Source organism: Manduca sexta, chromosome 2, assembly GCF_014839805.1.
Source record: "Manduca sexta isolate Smith_Timp_Sample1 chromosome 2, JHU_Msex_v1.0, whole genome shotgun sequence".
Taxonomy (NCBI): Eukaryota; Metazoa; Arthropoda; class Insecta; order Lepidoptera; family Sphingidae; genus Manduca; species Manduca sexta.
The window spans coordinates 1,755,881-1,777,609 of record NC_051116.1 but is presented as its reverse complement, the minus strand read 5'-3'; the positions used below and the strand labels follow the sequence as shown (position 1 = coordinate 1,777,609).

Here is a 21,729-nt window from a genome sequence, read left to right as displayed (position 1 = left end):
GGAAACACCATCCACTTAAATTATAAAGTATTGTTTGGTATTCTACTGCGCTCGCCATCCTGAGACATGAAATGGTCTTATTATGTCCAGTAGTTACACTGGCTACAATGTATGCAAAATGCGACCCCCATGGGTTATGGGGCCCATGCCCCTATGGAGGGTTTTACCTTATGTGGCCACTATCAGAGCGGATACAAATATCCTGTTATCAGCTACTGGCATGGAGATTATAAGATAACTTACCTCCCGATAGAACGACTAAATAAGGTAGATATGGAGCAAAACTGCATTATTGACGACTTATGAGTCAATTTTCTAGATATTGTTATTATTCATATCGTTTTTATTAAACAAGAATTAAAAAAACAACATTAGAATTCGATAAGAACTGGGGTAGTAATTAAAATTTTAAATATAACGAGTGGAAGCGAAGTTCGGATATAGCGCCATCTCTTTCTTTCGCACGCGTAATGATGCCCGCTGACGTCACATGCTAGTATTTCGTTCCTTTTTTGATTTTTGACATTCACCTCTACTACCTTTTTTCAATGGCTTACAACTTGATCATTTTTCAACAGATTCCAATGATTTTTTGTGTTTTAGTATTTATATGACGTAGTACATCTATATAAACTTTTCGTGTCACAATGATAGTCTCCAATCTCATTCGAAAAAGCTCGACCGATTCTAATGAAATATTTTGTGTATCATTAGAAGGTCTGAGAATCGGTCGTAATCTATATTTTAAACCCCTAAGTGATACGGGTGTCCCAAACCAATTTTTATATTTATAAGATAATTTTTTTTTGGTTTTAATTTTTGTATGATTTGACATTTAAAATACACAACCCTAAATGTTTATCATTCTACCACCAACCTCTATTTTTAATCTCGATTTTACTGTTTATAATTTTATTCAACTACCATTTTTTCTAGAAATAATATATATAGCAAAACAACGTTTGCCGCTATTTTTCTATAAAAGTTATAAATAAAAATAAATCAAATATCCTATTAAAAACGTCAGGTGGCATTCAAAAGGATGAAGTATAAGATATGTACCCGTTATAGAAAAGGATTCCGCTATTGTTCAAGTTAAACATCCTTCATACATAGCGTATCAAAAATCATTACCTTACCCTCGCAAAAAAAAACTGCGGGCAAGTAAAATTGTTCGCGTAATCACGCTCTAGTTAAACAGACTCTTAATGAGCGCCTCTTTAACTACTAACGAGTCAACAGATTCAAAAAAACCAACACCAACGAAACTTTTAAGTACATTCAGCTCGTTCATAATGTCGCCGTGTTTAATTATAAATATTAAGTACCTACATAATTCGTAAATGTTTCTCACAGTCGCTTTGTTATAAATCAAACATGATTTTTAATCGACGATTTTTTTTTAATACCTGAACGAAATGGCCACACTCCGAGCTGCGACTGGGTTATTTATTAGATGAAGACACCCACAATATTTTTTTTGGTTAATTTTACATGAAAAAGCCCACAATAAATCTTTTGGCTAGACCGGAATTCGAACCTAGGATCTCAGCGTAGTAGTCATACTCGTACCATTACTACGAGAACGAGGCACTCAAAGTCACTTTTTTATACTTGCATGACAAAGTGACCACTGCCTCTGATGGTAAGTGGAGTGTGGTCCAATAGATTGGCGACTGACAGATGATTACCCCTCAGCAGTCGACACAATTATGTCGGCCTGTTTGAACTGGGCCCTTATTCTGTATGATAGTGTAAACGCGTAACGCGGCCGTGTCATGTTATCTTCGAGAAATGTGTGTGGAATGGTACTCTGTAAGCCAAATTTCTATAGTCCTAAACATGATGCGTTGTGTTACGTGCTTGTTACACACTGTCAAAATAACGTGCGCGATAGAGAATAAGGCCCCTGAATATAAAAGTATAACATATCTGAATGTTTATTTTATAATAATATTCGTAATAATTTCAATGAGCACCATATTGCGTTGACAAGCAGTTTGTTTTTCGCTATTGTATGTTATTGCGCAGTAATTTATACGAAAAATAAATAAAACATGTGTTATTAAAATTATAATTGTGAATGTAGTAGCCAGTGTAACCACTGGACATAATAAGACTTAACATCTCATGTCTCAGGATGGCGAGCGCAGTGGAATATCAAACAATACTTTGTAATTCAAGGTGTTGAATGGTATGTTATTGTTTATGGGCGATCGTATCGCTTACTATCAGGCGAACGGCAAACTCGTTTCGTCATTCAAAGCAATAAAAAAAACAAAAGCCACAATCAGTTTAATCCGGCCTGGAGAGTTATTTAGGCAATTTATAGAACAATTCCTGATCCAAGTAACAAACCAACTCCACTTCATAACTACCTGACTTGAGGTAAGGAACAGTAAGAATTTTCATTAAGCTTGATACAACTTTGAGAGCTTCCTAGAAGCTTAATCGGTGTTTGCTTAAATAAAATGAAAATAGTTTTTTGTAATTCAAGTTGTTGGATGATTTTTATACTGTTCATCGGTCGTGTCGCTTAACATTAGGCGAACGGCAAGCTCGCCTCGTCATTCAAAGCAAGAAAAAATGTATACAAATACCCGCTGTACACTGTTATTTAAGACTTCAAATGAGCATTTATTTCCATACCAATTAAATTATTTTTCCTTACCCTGGACTCAAAACTATAGACCTATTAGGACTCGAACTTATCATTAGCACAATCAGATACGCAAAACGCCTCCAGGTAAAAGCCGATACGTAATAAACACCATCCAAACTTTATCAATATCCGAAGTAATTTGTTCACCATGTTCCTATTACGTGTGTTGACAATAGATATTGCCAATGTAAACTTAGTTTAAGTTTATCTATACAAAGCTGATCGACACGAGTTGGTAATTGAAGGAGTTGGTGAGTTTGCAAGAGTTAAAACTATTTCATGTTGTCTTGATACTAGGGATGAGTTAGTGCTGTGTTATCATTGGAGTAAGGCTTATCTTGATTTGATATTTGGACGGAGTTTTGGAAAATTTGTGACAAATACATATGCGAAGAAAATCGACAGAAATTTTTGAAACATTAATGCAAGGAGGTCCAGTTTGTAACACTGAATAATTAATAACTTCTGAAAATCTGAATAATGGCAGTATGTATTGATAAAACTATTATATTTCACATAATCAAGGCTCTTATTTAAGTAGGGGTAGGCAGCGGTGAAACTGGTGTAGGTATCTACTTTCCGTCATATGTATTCTATCCCACGATGCGATAGGGAACGAGGCTTCGAGTTCACACTAAATATTAAAACCATATTATATCTCTTTGCCCGGCCCGTTGATCGAACCTGAAACCTCATCACTGCAGTCATAGCAATACAACTAGGCCACCAAGACAGTCTACTGCCTATTTAATATCATATTCATGTGAAATAATAGTTTCCGAATTGTAAAAGTAAAGAAATTAAAAAACGAATGAGAGGCAAAGGATGAAACCTGTTCTGGATGTTTATATTCTTCCTTAAAAAGAACACAGCAATACGCATAACAAGTAAATTTTTAGCAAGAATCATTGACGTATAATCTATAGACACGAACGTCCATATAAACTATTTGTTCAAAATCTCAACTAAAATGGCAACAAAAACGTCACTGTTATAACTTATTTATTCATTTGAACAACAAATAATTTTGTTTATTTGGCTAATTTTTATTCAAATCCAGGTTTACACTTAGACTCGAGTTCTTATACCATGAGCGCCACTCTGTACACAAACACTAGCTGTCAATATTGACCATACTAAAGTCAGTTTGAATGGATTGCAGTTCAATTCAGTTGAACATAGTAATGTTCGGAACACCATATCCAGTACTTAGTACATATATATCGTTGGAAAGAATATTTAAAACTATTTCAAGAAACATAACCACAAATAATATTTCGTAAAGAAATACAAAGTCCACAATTTTATTACCAACAAAAACAAAATAAAGCATCAAATATATTCGGTTTTACAACCATCGTTACGTTTATGGCGAATAAACATCTGTTATGGTGTTCAACACATGTTTCCAAGCAATTAACCATGAAGGTTGTATGACATATTACTCGGTGAGTACAAGAGATTTCCATTCAATAAGGGTAAATTATTTTAAGCTCAACGATTGTACTAAATGTGGATAAATCACAGTTTATAAAGTGATTTTATTTGTCACTAGCTTTTGCTCGCAGCTTAAAGGAGTTTTCGGGATAAAAGTTCCACTATATATTTTTCCGGGATAGAAGTAGCCTATAAACTTCCCAGGGTCTTAAACTATCTTCATACCAAATTTCATACAAATCCATTCAGTAGATTTGGAAAAAATCGATAACATACATACAAACAGAAAAGGGGACTGTTTTATAATATGTATAGATTTTGTTTGCGTCAAAATAAAGACTGTTTCGTATATATGCTCTTTGTATATTCTCACTCATACATTTTTAGTCCATTTCTGATCGATACTTAATTTTAATAAAGTTAATATTTTAACATCAGTCTACTCGACATAGACAAAATCACTGATAAAACAGTGGAGCCATTTTTAAATGAAGAAGTCAGATACAGACTAAAAAAATACTAAGCGACAAAATACCTATTTGATCCTGGCACCAAAAAGAATTATAGTACTCACGGAAACCTAGCCCTAGCTTGGCTAGGCACTATTCATTCAAGGATAAAGGTTGGGCTTTATGCAATAAGTTATACCCATAAAACCAATAAAAAGACGGAAGCAATACAGTTTATCACTAACACCATAATTCCTAACCTAAAAACCGCTTTCACTAATATTTTCATAAACTTTTCCGGTCATATCTTTGCCCCATATCTGTGCCATTGACAAAATTCCCAGATATATCTGTCATACACACTTTTTAGCGTTTTATCAGCGCTTTTTATTTATTAACGGTTATGGGACAGATATTCACATTGGCCGCCATTTTGAATATTTTATACGAGAGAAACTCGTAAACAGTGTACAATATAAAAATGCTTGTTTTGTTTGCGGAAAATAGCAATGCGGTTTATAGCTTGAGAAAAATAAGTGAGGCCCAGTGTTATAAAAATGTTTTATATTTTAAGAAAAAAATATTTCAACAACTATTCTACCCTCTGACAACTATGATGGCGGTTAATAACATCTAATATTTTTTTACAATTCATTTCTAATGAGTATGCGAAAAAGTTAAAGAATATTAAATTTGGCTATATTTTCCCATGTTTTACTATGCCCAATCTTAACCTAATCAATGATAAATCATGACCACAATCATAAAAAAAAACTGTCAACACACATCGATTCTAATTAGTAATTGCACGACATCCGACTTAATTAATCGACAGACGACTCAAAAAGTACATTACATTCTGAACTAGCCTTTTGGCTTTCCGTTGCCAAAAAGCCAAAATGTCCGCGAGCGATCTCGCGACCGTTCTACCGTGTAAAACCTCTTATTTCTTTTCTGTATCTTTTTATTTCGTTTCGTTACGGCCCGTGCTCGATTCGTTACTATTGTCTTGGGAATTTCTCTCTCCAGAATATTTTAGGGATCGGTATGATACTCTGTGGACAGTGACATAATATTTAGCCTTGTGATGTTTTATGAATTCTATTTTCAAAATTTACGATTCAAAATCATTGCTTGTTAATAATTTTAAATGGTTTAATTAAGGAATTTTTATTTAAATTTGGAACACAAGCCTTTTTTTTTTTAAATTAAGGAACAATAATTAAATAAAAATTATTAGTCATTATTTAGTAACATCTCAAAGTCAGTAATAAATTGTTGGTTGACTTTAACTTTTTACATTGTCTTAGTGAAATGACAAAGGAAACACAATCATACAGCCACACGCTTCTATAAGCTACGGAACACATCCTAAATTACTGGCTTAGCTAAAAACATAGAGTTATATTTTACTTATCGCTAAGTATTTTTCCAAGTTTTTGAAGATTTATTAACGTCTCCCCGAAGGTTAATCCTTGTGCAACGGACAGAGAATGGCTTTCTGCTAGTCGATCCCTTTTCTCCATGAATATTCAGAGGTTTGTTTACAAAGGGTTTCATTTGGTATCACCGGGGTTTATGACTTGTTATGCCAAATGGGTTTTTCATATCTCATTTTATTCCATTTCAAGTGCTTTGCGCTGCGGGTTTGCCGCAATACATGTAAATGACATTTTAACGTTGTATACATATTACCTTGGGTTAGTTCTGTTACTACCTCGTCTTCAATTTTTTTTTTATTGTTTTCAATGACGAGACGAGCTTACCGTTCGCCTGATGGTCAGCGATACGACCGCCCTTAAACTATAGAAACACCATCCAACCTTGAATTACAAAGTATTGTTTGTTATTCCACTGCGCTCGCCATCCTGAGACATGAGATGTTAAGTCTTATTATGTCCAGTTACACTGACTACAATGTCCTTCAAACCAGTACATAACAGTGACAACACACTGCAGATTGACGGTAGAAATAGATATTGTGGTGGCTACCCAGGCTCTCACATATAAGAGACCTGCCGTCAGTCCACTTGCGATTTGCCTTATCCTAAAGGCATGAATATTGTCCCTTTAACCTTCACAAGGACTTCGATAGCAAAATTTTATCATTCTAACAGACCTGTATTATATACAGCTCACTGGTGACCACAAGCCTCCTCTAAGGTTTAGGCCTTAGTCCACCACGCAGATGGATTGGCAGACTTCACGTGCCTTCGCAATTTTTATAGAGAATTCATATATATCGGCGGTTAAAAGGCTAATTGATTTATGCGACATTTTTTTTCGACACGTTTCATACATATTTAAAATCAGCACTTTTTTCTATGTTTTTTTAAATTAGTTAAACTTTTTCGAAAAAAAAAATGTCGCTTAAGTCAATTAGGACATTTATTGCGACACTAAGTTTAATACATATTTAAAATCAGCATCTTTTTCTATGTTTTTTTAACCTAGTTAAATTTTTTCGAAAAATGTCGCTTAAGTCAATTAGGACATTTTTTGCGACACTAAGTTTAATACATATTTAAAATCAGCATCTTTTTCTATGTTTTTTTAACCTAGTTAATTTTTTTCGAAAAAATGTCGCTTAAGTCAATTAGGATATTTTTTGCGACACTTAGTTTAATACATATTTAACATCAGCACTTTTTTCATGTTTTTTAAGCTATATAATTTTTCGAAAAAAAATGTCGCTTAAGTCATTAACCTTACAACAGTCGATATGTAGATTTTTCCACGATTTTTTCCTTCGCTGTTAAAGTTAGCGGCGTTATGTATTTATTTACGATTTTAATATAACCTCTAAATTATAGTCCGATTTAACCAACTAAAACGCTCCACAATATTTTCCTTCACAGTTAAAGTTAGCGATGTTGTCTATGAACTTTGTTTATTTTTTAATTTATTTATTTTAATATAACCTCTAAACTATAGTCCGATTTAAACGACTAAAACAAAGGGCTTCAAAATTTCATTTTCGCAAACAAACATTTACTTACACTAAATTCAATATGCGAGCAGGGTCTGAGGTAAGGCGATTTGGGGACCCTTACGTCTGTAATAGGACTTAATGCTCTTACGAGACCCTATGTAGCTTACCATTCGTAAAAATATACGTTAGAATCGTAAATCAATATCTGAGATTCATAATGTTTGTGCAATTGAACAAGTACGTCATCGTATGCGATAAGAGCGCAATAATTATGTATGACAATCTTCCCAATGTCCGCTCTATATTATGCTTAAACTCTTTGTCGGTCTTATACGCGAAATATATCTATACATATTATATAACGAGATCGAATCAGAAATGAGGAGATCCGTAGGAGAACAAAGGTTACCGACATAGCCCATAGGATTAGCAAGTTGATGTGGCAGTGGGCCGGGCACATAGCTCGAAGAACCGATGGCCGTTGGGGTCGAAAGATTCTAGAGTGGAGGCCACGTACAGGCAAGCGAAATGTCGGACGCCCGCCTACAAGGTGGACGGACCACCTGGCTAAGGTCGCAGGAAGTCGCTGGATGCAGGCCTCTTCCAACAGGTCGACGTGGAGATCCTTGGGGGAGGCCTATGTTCAGCAGTGGACTTCCTGTGGTTGAGATGAGTGAATGAATGAATATTATAAAACAAAGTCCCAAAGCTGTATGACTGTATGTGATCGATTTTCTCAAAATCTACTGAACGGATTTTTATGCAATTTAGTATCGAGATAGTTTAAGACCTTGGAAAGGTTATAGGCTACTTTCTATCCCGGGAAAATATATGACGGGACTCTTATCCCGGATAACATATTTACAAATATTGTAATTGCAAAAAATATAATGCATTTCTTGAAGGTTTAGGTTAAAACTACATTACGTTTTTTTTGTAAATTGAAATATAATGATTCTTGTCGAAGAGGTAGCGTGGTTGTGTAGTGTTTCAAAAAATAGGTGACACTAATTTTCGCGGACGAAGCTCTGGGCTCAGCTAGTTTTACAATAACGATTGACGTTTCAAAAGTCACGATTTGGAATGTGCCGAATGTGGTCGATGCATGAATCAGTCCCGAGTCGTGACAGACCAATGACCACACCTTGGCCTAAATATATCTGTTTTAAGAGCAATTAACACTACCACTTTTAGAAATATCACAACATCATACTAAATAATTTACTCGCGATTTTAATTTGACATCTTTTTATAACCGAACATGGTATTTTTTAGGAAGTAGGTTTTACTTCGCTCGCGTAATTTTTTTTTCCGAGTAAACCTTTTTAATGTTTTTTTTTTCTGACTACCCTGGTGTAGTAATATTGCATAAGTGGAAAACTGTGCTGAGATCTCGGGTTGAAATGTCGATACGGATAGTTATATCTGATTTTTCTTGAGCATTGTTGGGAGTCTGTAATTTGTGCCTGATATGGCTATAGGCTTGCCCCCATCACATAGCTTACCATCTAGTCCAGTGTGGTCACTGGACCGTTCTCGTATAAAAAAAGAGCTGTAATAGTTCCAAATACATAGAAGACATTGTAGGCACTGCTGGTTTTGACTAAATGTAGCCCTATGCCGCCTTACACGGATTTCTTAGATTTCACGAATGTTAGAGATCGAAATAAAACTAATACGGATTTGAGGTTATAGTTTTAACAGAATTCAAAAAAGGAGGTCCTTAATTCGACGTGTATTTAAAAAAAACGTAATTTTCGATTTCTATTTCACCTGAAACGGAAACCGCAGTAGGCAGGCCGTCCACGAGATGGACCGATGACTTGATGATGATGTCGCCAGAGTCCGATGGACGAGGGCGGCCCAGAACTGGTCCCTGTAGCGCTCAATGGAGGAGGTCTATGTCCAGCAGTGGACGATTCCCGGCTGAAATGATGATGATTTCATCTGTGTTTACATTTCAATATCTCAGCATATATTCCATTTGTAATAGGAAGTGAGAAATTTGAAATAATTCCGAGGTAAATCCACGCGCAAAACGAAGTCAAACATAAAGCAAAAGTAACGGCCCAATTAGAATACAATAAAGGCAAAGTAAATCTCAAAATAAAACAAATTCGTACAAAACTCGAGGTCAAGTGAATTGTATTACCTTGTTATGTGAAATAACAATTTGTTCGAAAGCAATCATAAGTCTGATCAGCGACTTGATATATCAAGTACTAATTAGAGAAGGTATTGTATATAACTGGCTTATACCCGTGGTTTCGTTCGTGTGAATTTCTTTTGATGCTTAAGGTAAATAGTTTAAGTTGTTAAGGGTCGTGTGAATAAACGAGTCTCATCTTTGAGTACGATCTTAAGTAACCATTTAAACACTATTATTGAACATAACTTGAGATATTATTTGAGTGCCTGTTAGCTGAATCGGAGCTGTTTAAACTGAAAATCAAAAATGTTACGAGTAATCAAATTTACAGTTTATGTTGTGTAAATTAACTAATCTCATCTTTGAGTACGATCTTAAGTAAACATTTAAACCTACCCAGGCGAACTTTCACAAATAAAAGGCGTACCACCTGAGTAGCGTGGACCCCACATTTCACTAGAATAAACACAGCTAAATAGTGCGTTTCCTACTTACAACTAAGATAAAATGCAGTGAAAGACTACGTTTCCTACTTACAAGTAAGATAAAAAGCACAAACTAAAGGAAAAATTGAAGCAGAATTTTAAACCCTATGTATATACATATAGGGGTGACACACGTATGGGGTACCCCACCCCTACCGGTGACATAGATGTTAAACAAGCAGATTACGAACGATAACACGTCTTGGCCTGATTGAATTGCAAACAACTAATAGTCCACGGAACCATTAACCTACATGTTAATTACCTTTACCCCATATAACCCCATTAGTACTGGTGCCCCATAATTTATTGAAGAATAAAATATAGTGCAATGTGTACTTAATTAGGAAGTTATTAAGACTAAATTAATGCACGTAACATACTTAATATATAATTGAAATAAGAATGCATGAATAATGAATATTTTCATCAAAAAATTCGGTTATACTTTTCTGTTTTTTTGATAATTGTTGTTTAGTACGTATATGGCGTGTGTGTAAATGTATTTCTGGCTGTAAGTATGACGTTGCAGTTGCGAAGCATTTTCTTAGTAAATTAGCAGCGGCATTAGGGCGTCTTGAATATTTTTTTTTAATATTGATATTTATTTTGTTGAAAACTTACCCCTTTTTTATCTTACATCTACAGTTTGAGTAGCATATTATGAAGTGTTATAGTTCAAGAATAAGATAACATTTGGTTTCGTTACTAACGCAAAGTCAAAATGACCCTGTGTAGGTATGTGTTAGACTCGAGTGTAGCGGGTAGAAGTAATAGAAGTAAAGTCCACACGTAAAGAGAGTTTATTTGTACAGAGTAAGAGTACAATTCACACAAGAGTAGAATAAACACACACTACATGAAAGAAGGAGAGAAAATAAAGAGAAAGTCTACAGCGAAACGAAACGAACAAAATACTATGAACGGTTAAATAATAACAAGCGTAAGCGACAGCGAGAGCGTGAGCGATCCGCGCCGCATGCGTCGGCTGACTGACGACTGACTATTTTCATTGTAATATAATAACGCAATCTAAAAAAAACATTGTCATACAAAAATCAAATACGTTTCAATTCATGAAGATATTAAATAAACCAATGCCCGTACCTTTTAATATTCGCTGCAATCACCCGAATACCTGCAAAGAACAAAAGATTTTAATGTAGCTCGCATGAAATATGGCAATGGTAAAATTTCATTACCGTTTTTGAAGCTCGAAGTTTTATTTAACATAACATGAATGATTTTTCCAAACCTCAACTTTATTTGCGAAGCGGTAAAGTAACTTTTTGGGGTAAACAGTATAGCACTGAAAAAACTTATTATTAAAAGATTTTTTGAATAAGTTCTGCCGTGATCAATTAAATTTTATTCTTCATAACATTGATATAAATAGCTGTTTCTCATTAAAAAAGGTGAGCCGAACTCAAAAATACTGAAATTACTGTAACATACGCCACTGTAATGTTATCAATGGAAGTTTTAAAATTCTGCCAAATTATTTTTTTTTTCTTTGCTTTCCATGATGAGACGAGCTTGCCGTTTGCCTGAGGGTAAGCGATACGACCGCCCATAAACAGTAGAAATACCATCCAACACCTTGAATTACAAAGTATCGTTTGGTATTCCACTGCGCTCACCATCTTGAGACATGAGATGTTAAGTCTTATGACATACTGCTGCTTGGCGGCAGTAATACACATCAGCAGTAATATTTTTATGTTATTCCTATATTAAAGCTTTATTTTCTATGTTCAGCATTTGAATTTATGTGGCTGATGATGATGATGATTAGCTATATTTCAACAAGTTATTTATGATCAAAAGAAATACAAACAAAATCGGCCAATTTATTTCTGCAGCTTTCAACTATGCACTTATAGAATCTCTCCATCATGTTTAATTGACAGGTGTAGTGGGGTGCGGGGGGGTCCATGAACGCCCAAATTGGGAGGGGTGGTTATAAACCGCATTCAGGACACGATGCACGCCAGTAACTGCTTTTAATGGGCATTACGTCACATATTGTGAGGGCTCTGTGAATCTTATATGGCTTTTGTTATTGATTTGTTTATTTCCTTATAATATATAGCGATGGTTGGAATTAACTTAAGCGACAGTTGTTTTTTCGAAAAATTATATAGCGTAAAAAAACATAAAAAAGTGCTGATTTTAAATATGTGTTAAACCGAGGGTCGCAAAAATGTACTAATTGACTTACGCTACATTTTTTATTTTTTTTACATAGTACAAAAACATAGAAATAAGTTCTGAGTTTAATATGTATGTAACTTAATGTCGCAAAAAAATGTCCTAATTGACTTAAGCGACATTGTTTTCGAAAAAGTTTAACTAGTTTAAAAAAAACATAGAAATTAGTGCTGATTTGAAATATGTATGTAACTTAATGTCGCAAAAAAATGTCGCTTAACTCAATTAGCATTACAACCGACGATATTTACTAAATCAGTAGGCCACAAAGTTTTTCCGAGTAAATCCCGGGCCCAAGGGATTTTTTTACAACCACGTGGCTTCTTCAACAGTAATCATTATATTTCAGTCAATTTACATAAAACCGTAATGTACTATTAAACTAAACCTTCCTCAGGAATTACACTATCTTTTAGTGGTGCGAAATGTACGCCTAACTTCAAGAAACTATAAGGTATTTACAACAGCAAAACTAATTGTCGCTTAGGATGTTCCCATACAAATAATCATTAAATTATATTTATTGTTGTTGCGCATTATCTCGAACTAGGCAAGTATTTGGAATACATCTGGTTGAAAATAATGATACCTACAATTTAGTCGGTGCTATCAACAGAATATATTCTAAATCACATTCTGTTTTCAGCGAATTTTAACTAGCTTATCTCGTCAATTGAATAGGTACAGTATGTGATGAAAATTTTATACAAATCGTGCGCATCGACACCAGAGTATTAGTAGTGTTTCTACTTTTTATGAGATTAGTTGGTAATTTATACAGTTTATTTGTTATTACACCACATGCAATTTCTTAGACGTCACGATGGGTCAAAACCATCTTTAGATTAAAGTGCTTAATATATTATAAGTTATCTCGGTGGCATAGTTATATTGCGTGCGCGGCACGACTACCACTCTCCGAGACAGGCAAAGTTATATTCGATACCTATTTTATTTTCTAACGCATATTTTATATGCGTTATAAAATAAAATAGGTATCGAATATATAGGTAATGTATAGGAATGTATAGGTATAGGTAAATGCGTTATAGTTGACTGCCTCGGTGGCGTAGTTGTGTTGCATGCCCGGTACAATAGCGCTCTGAGGTCCTGGGTTCGAATCCCGGGTCGGGCAAAGTGATATTTGGGTTTTTCTGCTCAGTATCAGCCCGGAGTCTGGAATTTGTGCCCGATATGGCGATAGGCTCGCCCCCTATCACATCATGGGACGGAACATACTTGGCGAAAAGTGGGTGCCTTACTTGCGCCTCTGCATACCCCTTCGAGGATAAATGCGTGATGTTATGTATGTATGTATTTTATATGAACCGAAGACGCGATCTTTTTTTTGTGCTGCTTTGGCTTGCCCATAACCAAAGCAGTAGGCACGCCACTGCTTATATTAGCTGCTTATAGCCTGTATGTATCTTTATACAGAATGCTCTTAACATTCCGATACTTAATGAAACCTTATACTTAGCTTCTTCAAAATAATATACGGTTAGGATTAAAATATTTTTGTTAGGGTATTTGTTACCTTTTGCTATAAAACACTGAGCATTTGAGAGACCGAGGCACTCATCAGTCGGCAATGAGCAGTTGTTCATTACAAGTCGTACAGTCGGCAACAGAAGTCGTTGAACATAATTTGTTTCCAATATTTCCTAATCATTATCATTTACCATAAGTTACTGATTAATTTAAATACAAAACAACTTGACGTAATTGAACTACAAAAGTAGCTGAACGCCGTCAAACCTTTCACTGCTAAACATTACTAGCAATTTTTTATGATCTGTAATAAATACAAATGTGGCTGAAATTAGCAAATTCTTTGTTTTATATACAAGCTTTTTTTCCAACAGTCCAGAATATCAATTAAATTTTATTTTATAACTTACTAGCTTTGGCTCGCTACTCCGCCTGCGTGAAAAAAGTTTTTCAAGGACTAAAGTCTTGCTTTATATTTACCCGGGATAGAAAGTAGCGTATAGCGCTTAAGAGTAATGTAGCTTCCTATTAGTGATTTTTTCAAAATCGGTTAAGCTGTTCCTGAGTTTAGCGCATTCAAACAAACAAACTCTTCAGGTTTATATAATAGTATATATTGAAGTTAATAACCAGAATTATACATTTTTAAGTATGGACAAAACATCATAATACTTTAGTAAGTAATATTATAACATTAATAGGAATAGGTTAGTTACATTTTAAACATCCTATTTTATAAAGCACTGGCCGGTTTAAGGAACAAATGTGTAAATTCAAAATTATTCTGGCAGGAGATTCTCTTCGAAGGATTCAACGTAAACGTCAGTTTCTTTTTCATATTTTTTTCAGCCAATCCTTTACTTTGGTATCCATATTGAAATGATAACCTTAATCTGTACTCTTCTTTGGTAAGTGATTTATGGTCCGTTTCAATGTTCAGGTATTTTGTAAATTAGTATCTGTTCATCGACTTTTGTTGCTGATCGTACCGTTTTTTTGCTCGTTTAATATGTGAAAGTATATCTGTTTTTTTTTATTTTAATAAAAATCGCTTCAGTTCCTAACAATATAATAAGCTGCTCAAATCTTAACTGACAATTGTATCCAACATATAAACTGGAAAACCTAAACAAACTGGTAATAAATCAATAATACCAATTAATCCGACCTGTTACCATATATATCGCATATTGCCGAAGGAACCACATTACCTATCTGTAATCTGGTCACGTAATGCCCATTTTCAAAGCCGGTTTAATTTCTGTCGACAAACAACAGTCATTAAGGACGAATTTATCACTTAAAATGTATAACTTTTGCACAATATTGCTTTGTAATGAGGTCGTTTGTTTAGCTAGTAGAAGATGAAAAATCACTGCAATGGTCATGATATTTCATATAATCTTTTATCCCCGAAGAGGTATGCAGAGGCGCTACTAATTACCTAATTCACCGTATTTAATTTGTCCGTGTAGAACTACTGTGGTGGTCACGATATAAGTCATATATATAATCATTTTTACCCGAAGGAGTAGGCAAAGACGCTTCTAGCATACAGAATGCGACATATGTATTTGTCCTGTTGTTAAAAAGCAAAAATGTAAGAAAAAAATATTTTTTATATTTTCGTTAATGTTAGACATTGATATAAAACTATTTAATGGATTTTACCGCGGTTTTTTATATGTTAATTTTCTCCCAACGTTTCTCCTTGCTAAAGAACACCGATTCCTGTCTAGGATGATTCGCGAGGCTATTGAAATTAAAAAAACATCCGAATTTCAATCAGGAAGATGGTTGGAAGCTTGCACAGTTGGATTCTGTCCTACATTTAATTAAATCGGAACCCAAGAGACCGGCTGCCAGACTTTAAGACACTGTGAGCTCATTCTGCGTAGATCGGACCACCAACAGATAAAATTAAAAGCTGTATAATTGTAAACTGTACGTAGATATTGTAACTTTGACTTTTCTGATGAACACCTCAGTCCATTTTGTGACCAGGAAGGCTAAAAACTCTTCGAAACGTCGGCAGAAAATAATAATATCAAAAGTTGTATAATTGTAAACTGTACGTAGATATTGCAACTTTGACTTTTCGGATGACCAATACCTCAGTCCGCTTTGTGACCAGGAAGGCTAAAAACTCTTCGAAACGTCGGCAGAAAATAATAATATAATCGCGATAAAATTTTAAAAATAGTTTTATTTCAGTTATAAGAAAAATTGTTTGTAGAATTTTTTGGATAAAGCCACCAATAAATCTTTTATAATAAAAATGATTAATACGCTATTGAGAGAGAAAAAAATGGTCACTTACCTCATTAATATATATTAAGTCGCCTGCAGACGTAACTGAATATTTAAGCCTTAACTGATGAGCCTCATTAGAGCCGTCTTAAACTAATGGATGTAATAGATCTAACCTATAAAGGTCATCTGAAAGGGCAAGAGTGGTGCAATAACTATGATGCTTTTAAGACTTAATGTACAGACTTACTTAAGTGTACGTGGAATTTAAAAGAGTATTTTGAAACTGGAAATAAATAATATGTTTTTAGTGAGTGATTTTACAAAAGTTTAATACGATTTTCGGATGAATTTAATCTAAAAATATGAATTAACATAATTATTAAATTAATAACAAGATAAAATTTGTCTTTAAGGTTTAATTTAAAGTATTTTCCACAAAAAAAAATTGCAAGTATTTTAGTGTCGGTTTCCCATATAAAATTTCAATTTTAGTTCTGTAAAAGTACTAAGTTTTTAATAAACATACATATAAAGAATTATATGTATGCTTTGCATTAAAGGCATGTCCAACATTATATAATTTAATGTCAATCAATTATGCCAAAATACAAATTCAGTAACTGAATGAATATAGTCATAATTTCAACATAATGTATTAACAATTTAAGTTACATTATATTGCGTACTGATACCCTACTCTTTTTATAAACGCCATAATAACCGCTTACAGTAGCTCAACATCCTTACCCTACCGAGTTCTTTTTTTTATCTCAGGTTTCGTTCATGCTATTCGCCTTTTTAGTACTTTAAAAAGTCTTTAGAAATTTTATTTTTTCCACCGTATTTATGAGAATTTTGTTCATTTTTGTATTATGGTCGGATAACTCTATAGAGTTCGTCTGGTCTGTAGAGTATAATATCAAAAGGTACTTACTATACAAGAATTTTTATTTTGCCGTTTGCCTTCAAATATTTATTAGCTCAGAGCGGTGGTTGTACTTATTACCCTACTTACTATAATAAACCTTATTACGAGAACTTAAGCATTAAAATAAAAAGAAATCTAACCGTTCGCGTTTATATCACGGGGAATACCTGAAATTTCTAGAAAGTAAGATTGCTACTTCGGCCCAATGTTGCCAGCGTCACATCGGTTGGCTAATTAGCTTGCTGAGACAATACTTAATTATAAATATCAATTGATATATATCAATTAATATATACCATGATATATCCGTTGATATTTATCAGCGAATCCTGATTTGTAAAGTATTGCATCCGCAAAATGCAATTTTGCAGATTCAATACTTTACGTAGGGACCATGGATTGTGGTTTCATTTAGTAACGCAATGTCAAAATGATCCTGCATATAGGCAAGCATGGCAAAGTGACCGCACTGCAAATGGTAAGCGGAATGAGATCCAGATAGAGTTTCTGAGTAATAATAATATCAGCCCTGTATTATATACTTGCCCACTGCTGAGCACAGGCCTCCTCTACTACTGAGAGGGATTAGGCCTTAGTCCACCACGCTGGCCTAATACGGATTGGTAGACTTCACACACCTTCAAAATTTCTATAGAGAATTTCTCAGATGTGCAGGTTTCCTCACGATGTTTTTCTTCACCATTAAAGCAAGCGATAATTCACAAAGAATACACACATGATTTTTTATAATAGTCAGAGGTGTGTACCCTTGGGATTTGAACCTGCGGACATTCGTCTTGGCAGTCCGTTCCACACCCAACTAGGCTATCGCCTGACGAGGGATGAGTACTCCTCGCCATTCGACACTCCACTTAAACAGGATGTGTATCTTATCCTGCAGCTCCCGTGGATCCCTGGCAGTTTTACACCTTGTTTACGGTGGTCGCTATCCCACAGATATAAAATATATTACAGCGCATTATAATACCAGGTAGAGAGTAATCTGCTACTATATAAAAGTTCAGTTAGTGTTTAATCTACTGATAAGAGGTTAGTCAGCGAGTACAGTCGAGTACACTACTAATAGAGACTTATATTACTGCTAAATGGAATCAGAAAGAAGGAAGAAATTCAAAAAGAAAGTTCTTTCTTTTTTCTTCTTAAACGGAATCACATAGGAAACACCTCTGCTGACATCATGCCAAAAAATCTTATTAAATAAAGAACATTTTGATAAAAATTACTGTCTGTTTTTTAATCATTCTGTAATATGGCGTGGAGGTGTGTGTGAGCGTATAACTGACTCTGAAACTTCAAACTTCCGCTTTGAAAGATATTGCAGCCAGTGTAACTACTGGACATAATGAGACTTTACATCTCGCGTCACAGGGCGAGCGCAGTGGAATACCAAACAATACTTGGTAATTCAAGGTGTTGGATGGTGTTTGTACTGATTATAGTTGGTCGTATCGCTTGCCATCAGGGGAACGGCAACCTCGTCTCGTCATTGAAAGCAATAAAAAAACACTAATTAGGGATTTTAGAATTGTTTTCTGTATGTCTGATTGTTTGTTAGCGCACATCTTCGAATCTAACCGGGTTCATCTACGTATAATTGGAAGTAAATATAGCCTTTGCTTTTTTGTTTATTATATAATGAATAAATCCTTGCTTAAAAGTTACTTGTATATTTATGATGCATGCGTAAATAGATTGGTTTTCTTCATGCATAAATAAAAATGTTTATATTTCTGTAAAATACAATATCACTTTTCACTGTTTTCAATTGTCTGGTTTTATTATTTGTCATGTAATATTTTTTTTTTATATTTTTTTTATTATTTTTTTTTTGTTTATTTTTTTTATTATTTTTTTTTGTTTATTTCTCATTTTATTTATAGGCTTTGTTTATATATTCGGATATCAGAATACCACGCCTACGGTCACGAACAATAGTTAATGCAGCCACGTTATCTGACCTTGTCAATACACTTGTCTCGATGACAGTACGCTATTACCGTTCCTCATTTCTTATCAGTTTATCAGTGCACGAGATTTTGGAAAAATTACCGACCGCCGACCGCTGCATGACATCCATTATTTAGCACATTATCTAGAAACTAAGGCTTGAAGTGATTTATTGAAAAGGTTTTTTGGTTAATTGATATATCGCCTTTCTTTTTCGGTGTAGGCAGAAATTCCTCACTTCGCCAGTTTACTGCCATGTTATTAGATTTAGACATTACTGTGAATTGTATAGATGCAGTGTATGGATATATAACTAGTTGACCCGACAGACGTTGTCCCGTCTTAAGTATGAATTTGCAGCGCGCATTCTGTCAATCGCTGACAGTTATTTCAAACAATTGACAGTTAAATAAAATTATATTTTCGTTAAGTTTTCTTAAATTTTCTAATTTTCCGCACAATTTTTTGAATTTTTTCTTTCATAATAACCTTGTCCTGACAATAACAAACACAACAACAAAAAAATTGTGAAATCGGTGATAATACTTTGGAGCACCTATGTCCGTTCTATAACTATACTGTTTAATGTCTTATAAATTGATAATAGCTCTCTATATCCATGCAAACGTCCATTATAAATCATTTCATTTCATATTTCACTAAATTGTCTGTATAAGATTTTAGTAATCACAGAGTCTCAGAAGCATTACTTAGGCAAAAAAACAGGGCTCCGTGTTGTTTTAGGATTGGCAGAGTCTAACACGTGCCTAACGCATTGGTCTCTTGATCAATCATAATGAAAATGAATCACTGACTTGCGAATCGCGTTTTTGGGACATTCAAAGGGGGATGAATATATTTTGATTAAATGACGAGACGAGCCAACCGTTTCTTTTTTTATAAAAGCTCAGAAAAGTGTCTTTACTGCACCTGATGTTAAGCAAAGTGAAGCCAATAGAAAGTGCCGACCTACCGAAGATACAAGCATCTCTGGACGGTCGCCACAGTCATGCCGGCCTGCATAATTGCTTCTTCACGCTCCGTTTAAAGGACCCCAGGTTATAAAAAGGAGAGAACACGTGTGCTGGCAAACCATTCCACAAGCGTCTGATGTGATGATCTATAATAGCACCCCCAAGCAGTACTTAGAATTAAAATCACTGCTGTCAGCCATACTTCATGTTACTCTCATACATTAACCAGAAGTCTTATTATACTGGTTATAATATCTTTCACACCAGTAAGCAAATAGAATTAGCGCAGAAGGACGTTAGCCTAAACCCACATAAACCTATACAAAGCAATCTAATCTTAGAACGATTCATTAATTCAGAAGTCATTATGTCGGCCGCACGACCTAGCTGAGACCTAAATCCAAGTTTAGATCTCTAAAATTTAGGCCGTCAAGAATATTTCAACTGTCTAGCGACGCAGGTCTAGTCAAGCTCCAGAATATATTAGGTTCTTATGAAATTAGCAGTTAGTCGTACTGGTCACTTTGACTTCTAATATCTCCTCTTTAATTAAGAATTCCAAATTCAAATAAAAAAACTGGTACATTTAAGTTTCAAAAACAGTCATTTGTTTTTTTTTTTACAGAATTGGTGAATACGTCGCGGTTCGACTTTCGAATTCCAGGTCGGGTAAAGCGACATCTCCATTTTCCTTAGCTGGAAGTCTGGAGTTTGTAAGCGATATGGCGATAACATCTATCACATTATGGGACGGACCACAAACGTCGAAAGTGGGTGCACTATTTGGGCCTCTGCCTACCTCTAGTGATAAAGGCGGAATGCATGTGCGTCGGCTCGAGCGAGCTAGTACTGCTAGCACAAAATCCGTTTAAAGTGCCAGTTTTATTTTTATACGGGCATAGGAAAGCGACACAACAGTATCCGATAGTATGAGCGGCTTCCAGATAAAAGCATCAAATGTAGGCAGTGTTTGATTTAGATCGCAGGAAAAATTCTGTGATTTTTATTCATCTAAAGCCTCCAAATTTTCCATAAAGATTATTATTTATAAATGTATACTGATTTTAACTGTCATGGCCAATGGAAAGACCAACTATTTCTCTTAGAGAAAATAAATCATAACTATAGACCCATTAGTTTAGTAAAAGAAATTACACCGTGATGTCGACTTTCATAAAAAATCTACACAAATATACATAATTTAATACTTATGCAATTTCGAGCAACATACATTTTTTTTATCGGGCCCCGCCGTCAACACCGGGGGAAGCCTGCAAATGGCATACTGGAATCCCCTTGCTTAGCGATTGCAGGGTCCTGGAGTAAATTTGGGAAGGCATATCTGGGGGAAGGAAGTGTGGGAAAAGGAAAGGCACCTTCTTAGTTTGGGCGGGAGAAGACCAGGAAAAGTTCTCGAGCCCTCATAGTCCTCAATGTGTAGTTACGACCATGAGGTATACACACTTAACTGTGTGCGTAGAGCCGCGGCAATACCCCCGGTACATGGGCGTGCATTCGAAAACCGAACGCACAAGAATTGCCTAGGGAACAGTCACCTATACTGCCGTGATAAGCTCAAAAGCGGTATCTCAATCAAATCAAAATCTTGATTTTTATGTCATCAGATAGCTTAAAGAAATATCCATGCAATGATCTTACCTAAATAACGGTATCATGTTTAGAACTTGTTAAAAAAACCTTAGAGTTTTTCTATCTCAGTTTTACATACAAAACTATAAAACTATATTTACATAACTTCAAAATAAGGTTTCACTGACATACCGCTTTTG

At 34.8% G+C, this 21,729-nt stretch overlaps 1 protein-coding gene across 6 annotated transcripts in view; it reads right to left on the bottom strand.

The window, feature by feature from the left end:
- Positions 1-21,729, bottom strand: part of LOC115452742 (sex peptide receptor) — a 245,348-nt gene that overhangs the window by 199,095 nt on the left and 24,524 nt on the right. For 4 of the 6 annotated variants that reach the window (XM_037437818.1, XM_037437809.1, XM_037437821.1 and 1 more), the window contains exon 2: positions 11,222-11,252. The gene's annotated coding sequence lies outside the window, so the exon portion shown is untranslated. Of the gene's footprint in view, positions 1-9,253; positions 9,407-11,221; positions 11,253-21,729 lie in introns of all 6 variants that reach the window. The other 2 variants (XM_037437819.1, XM_037437815.1) reach the window with 1 other exon arrangement.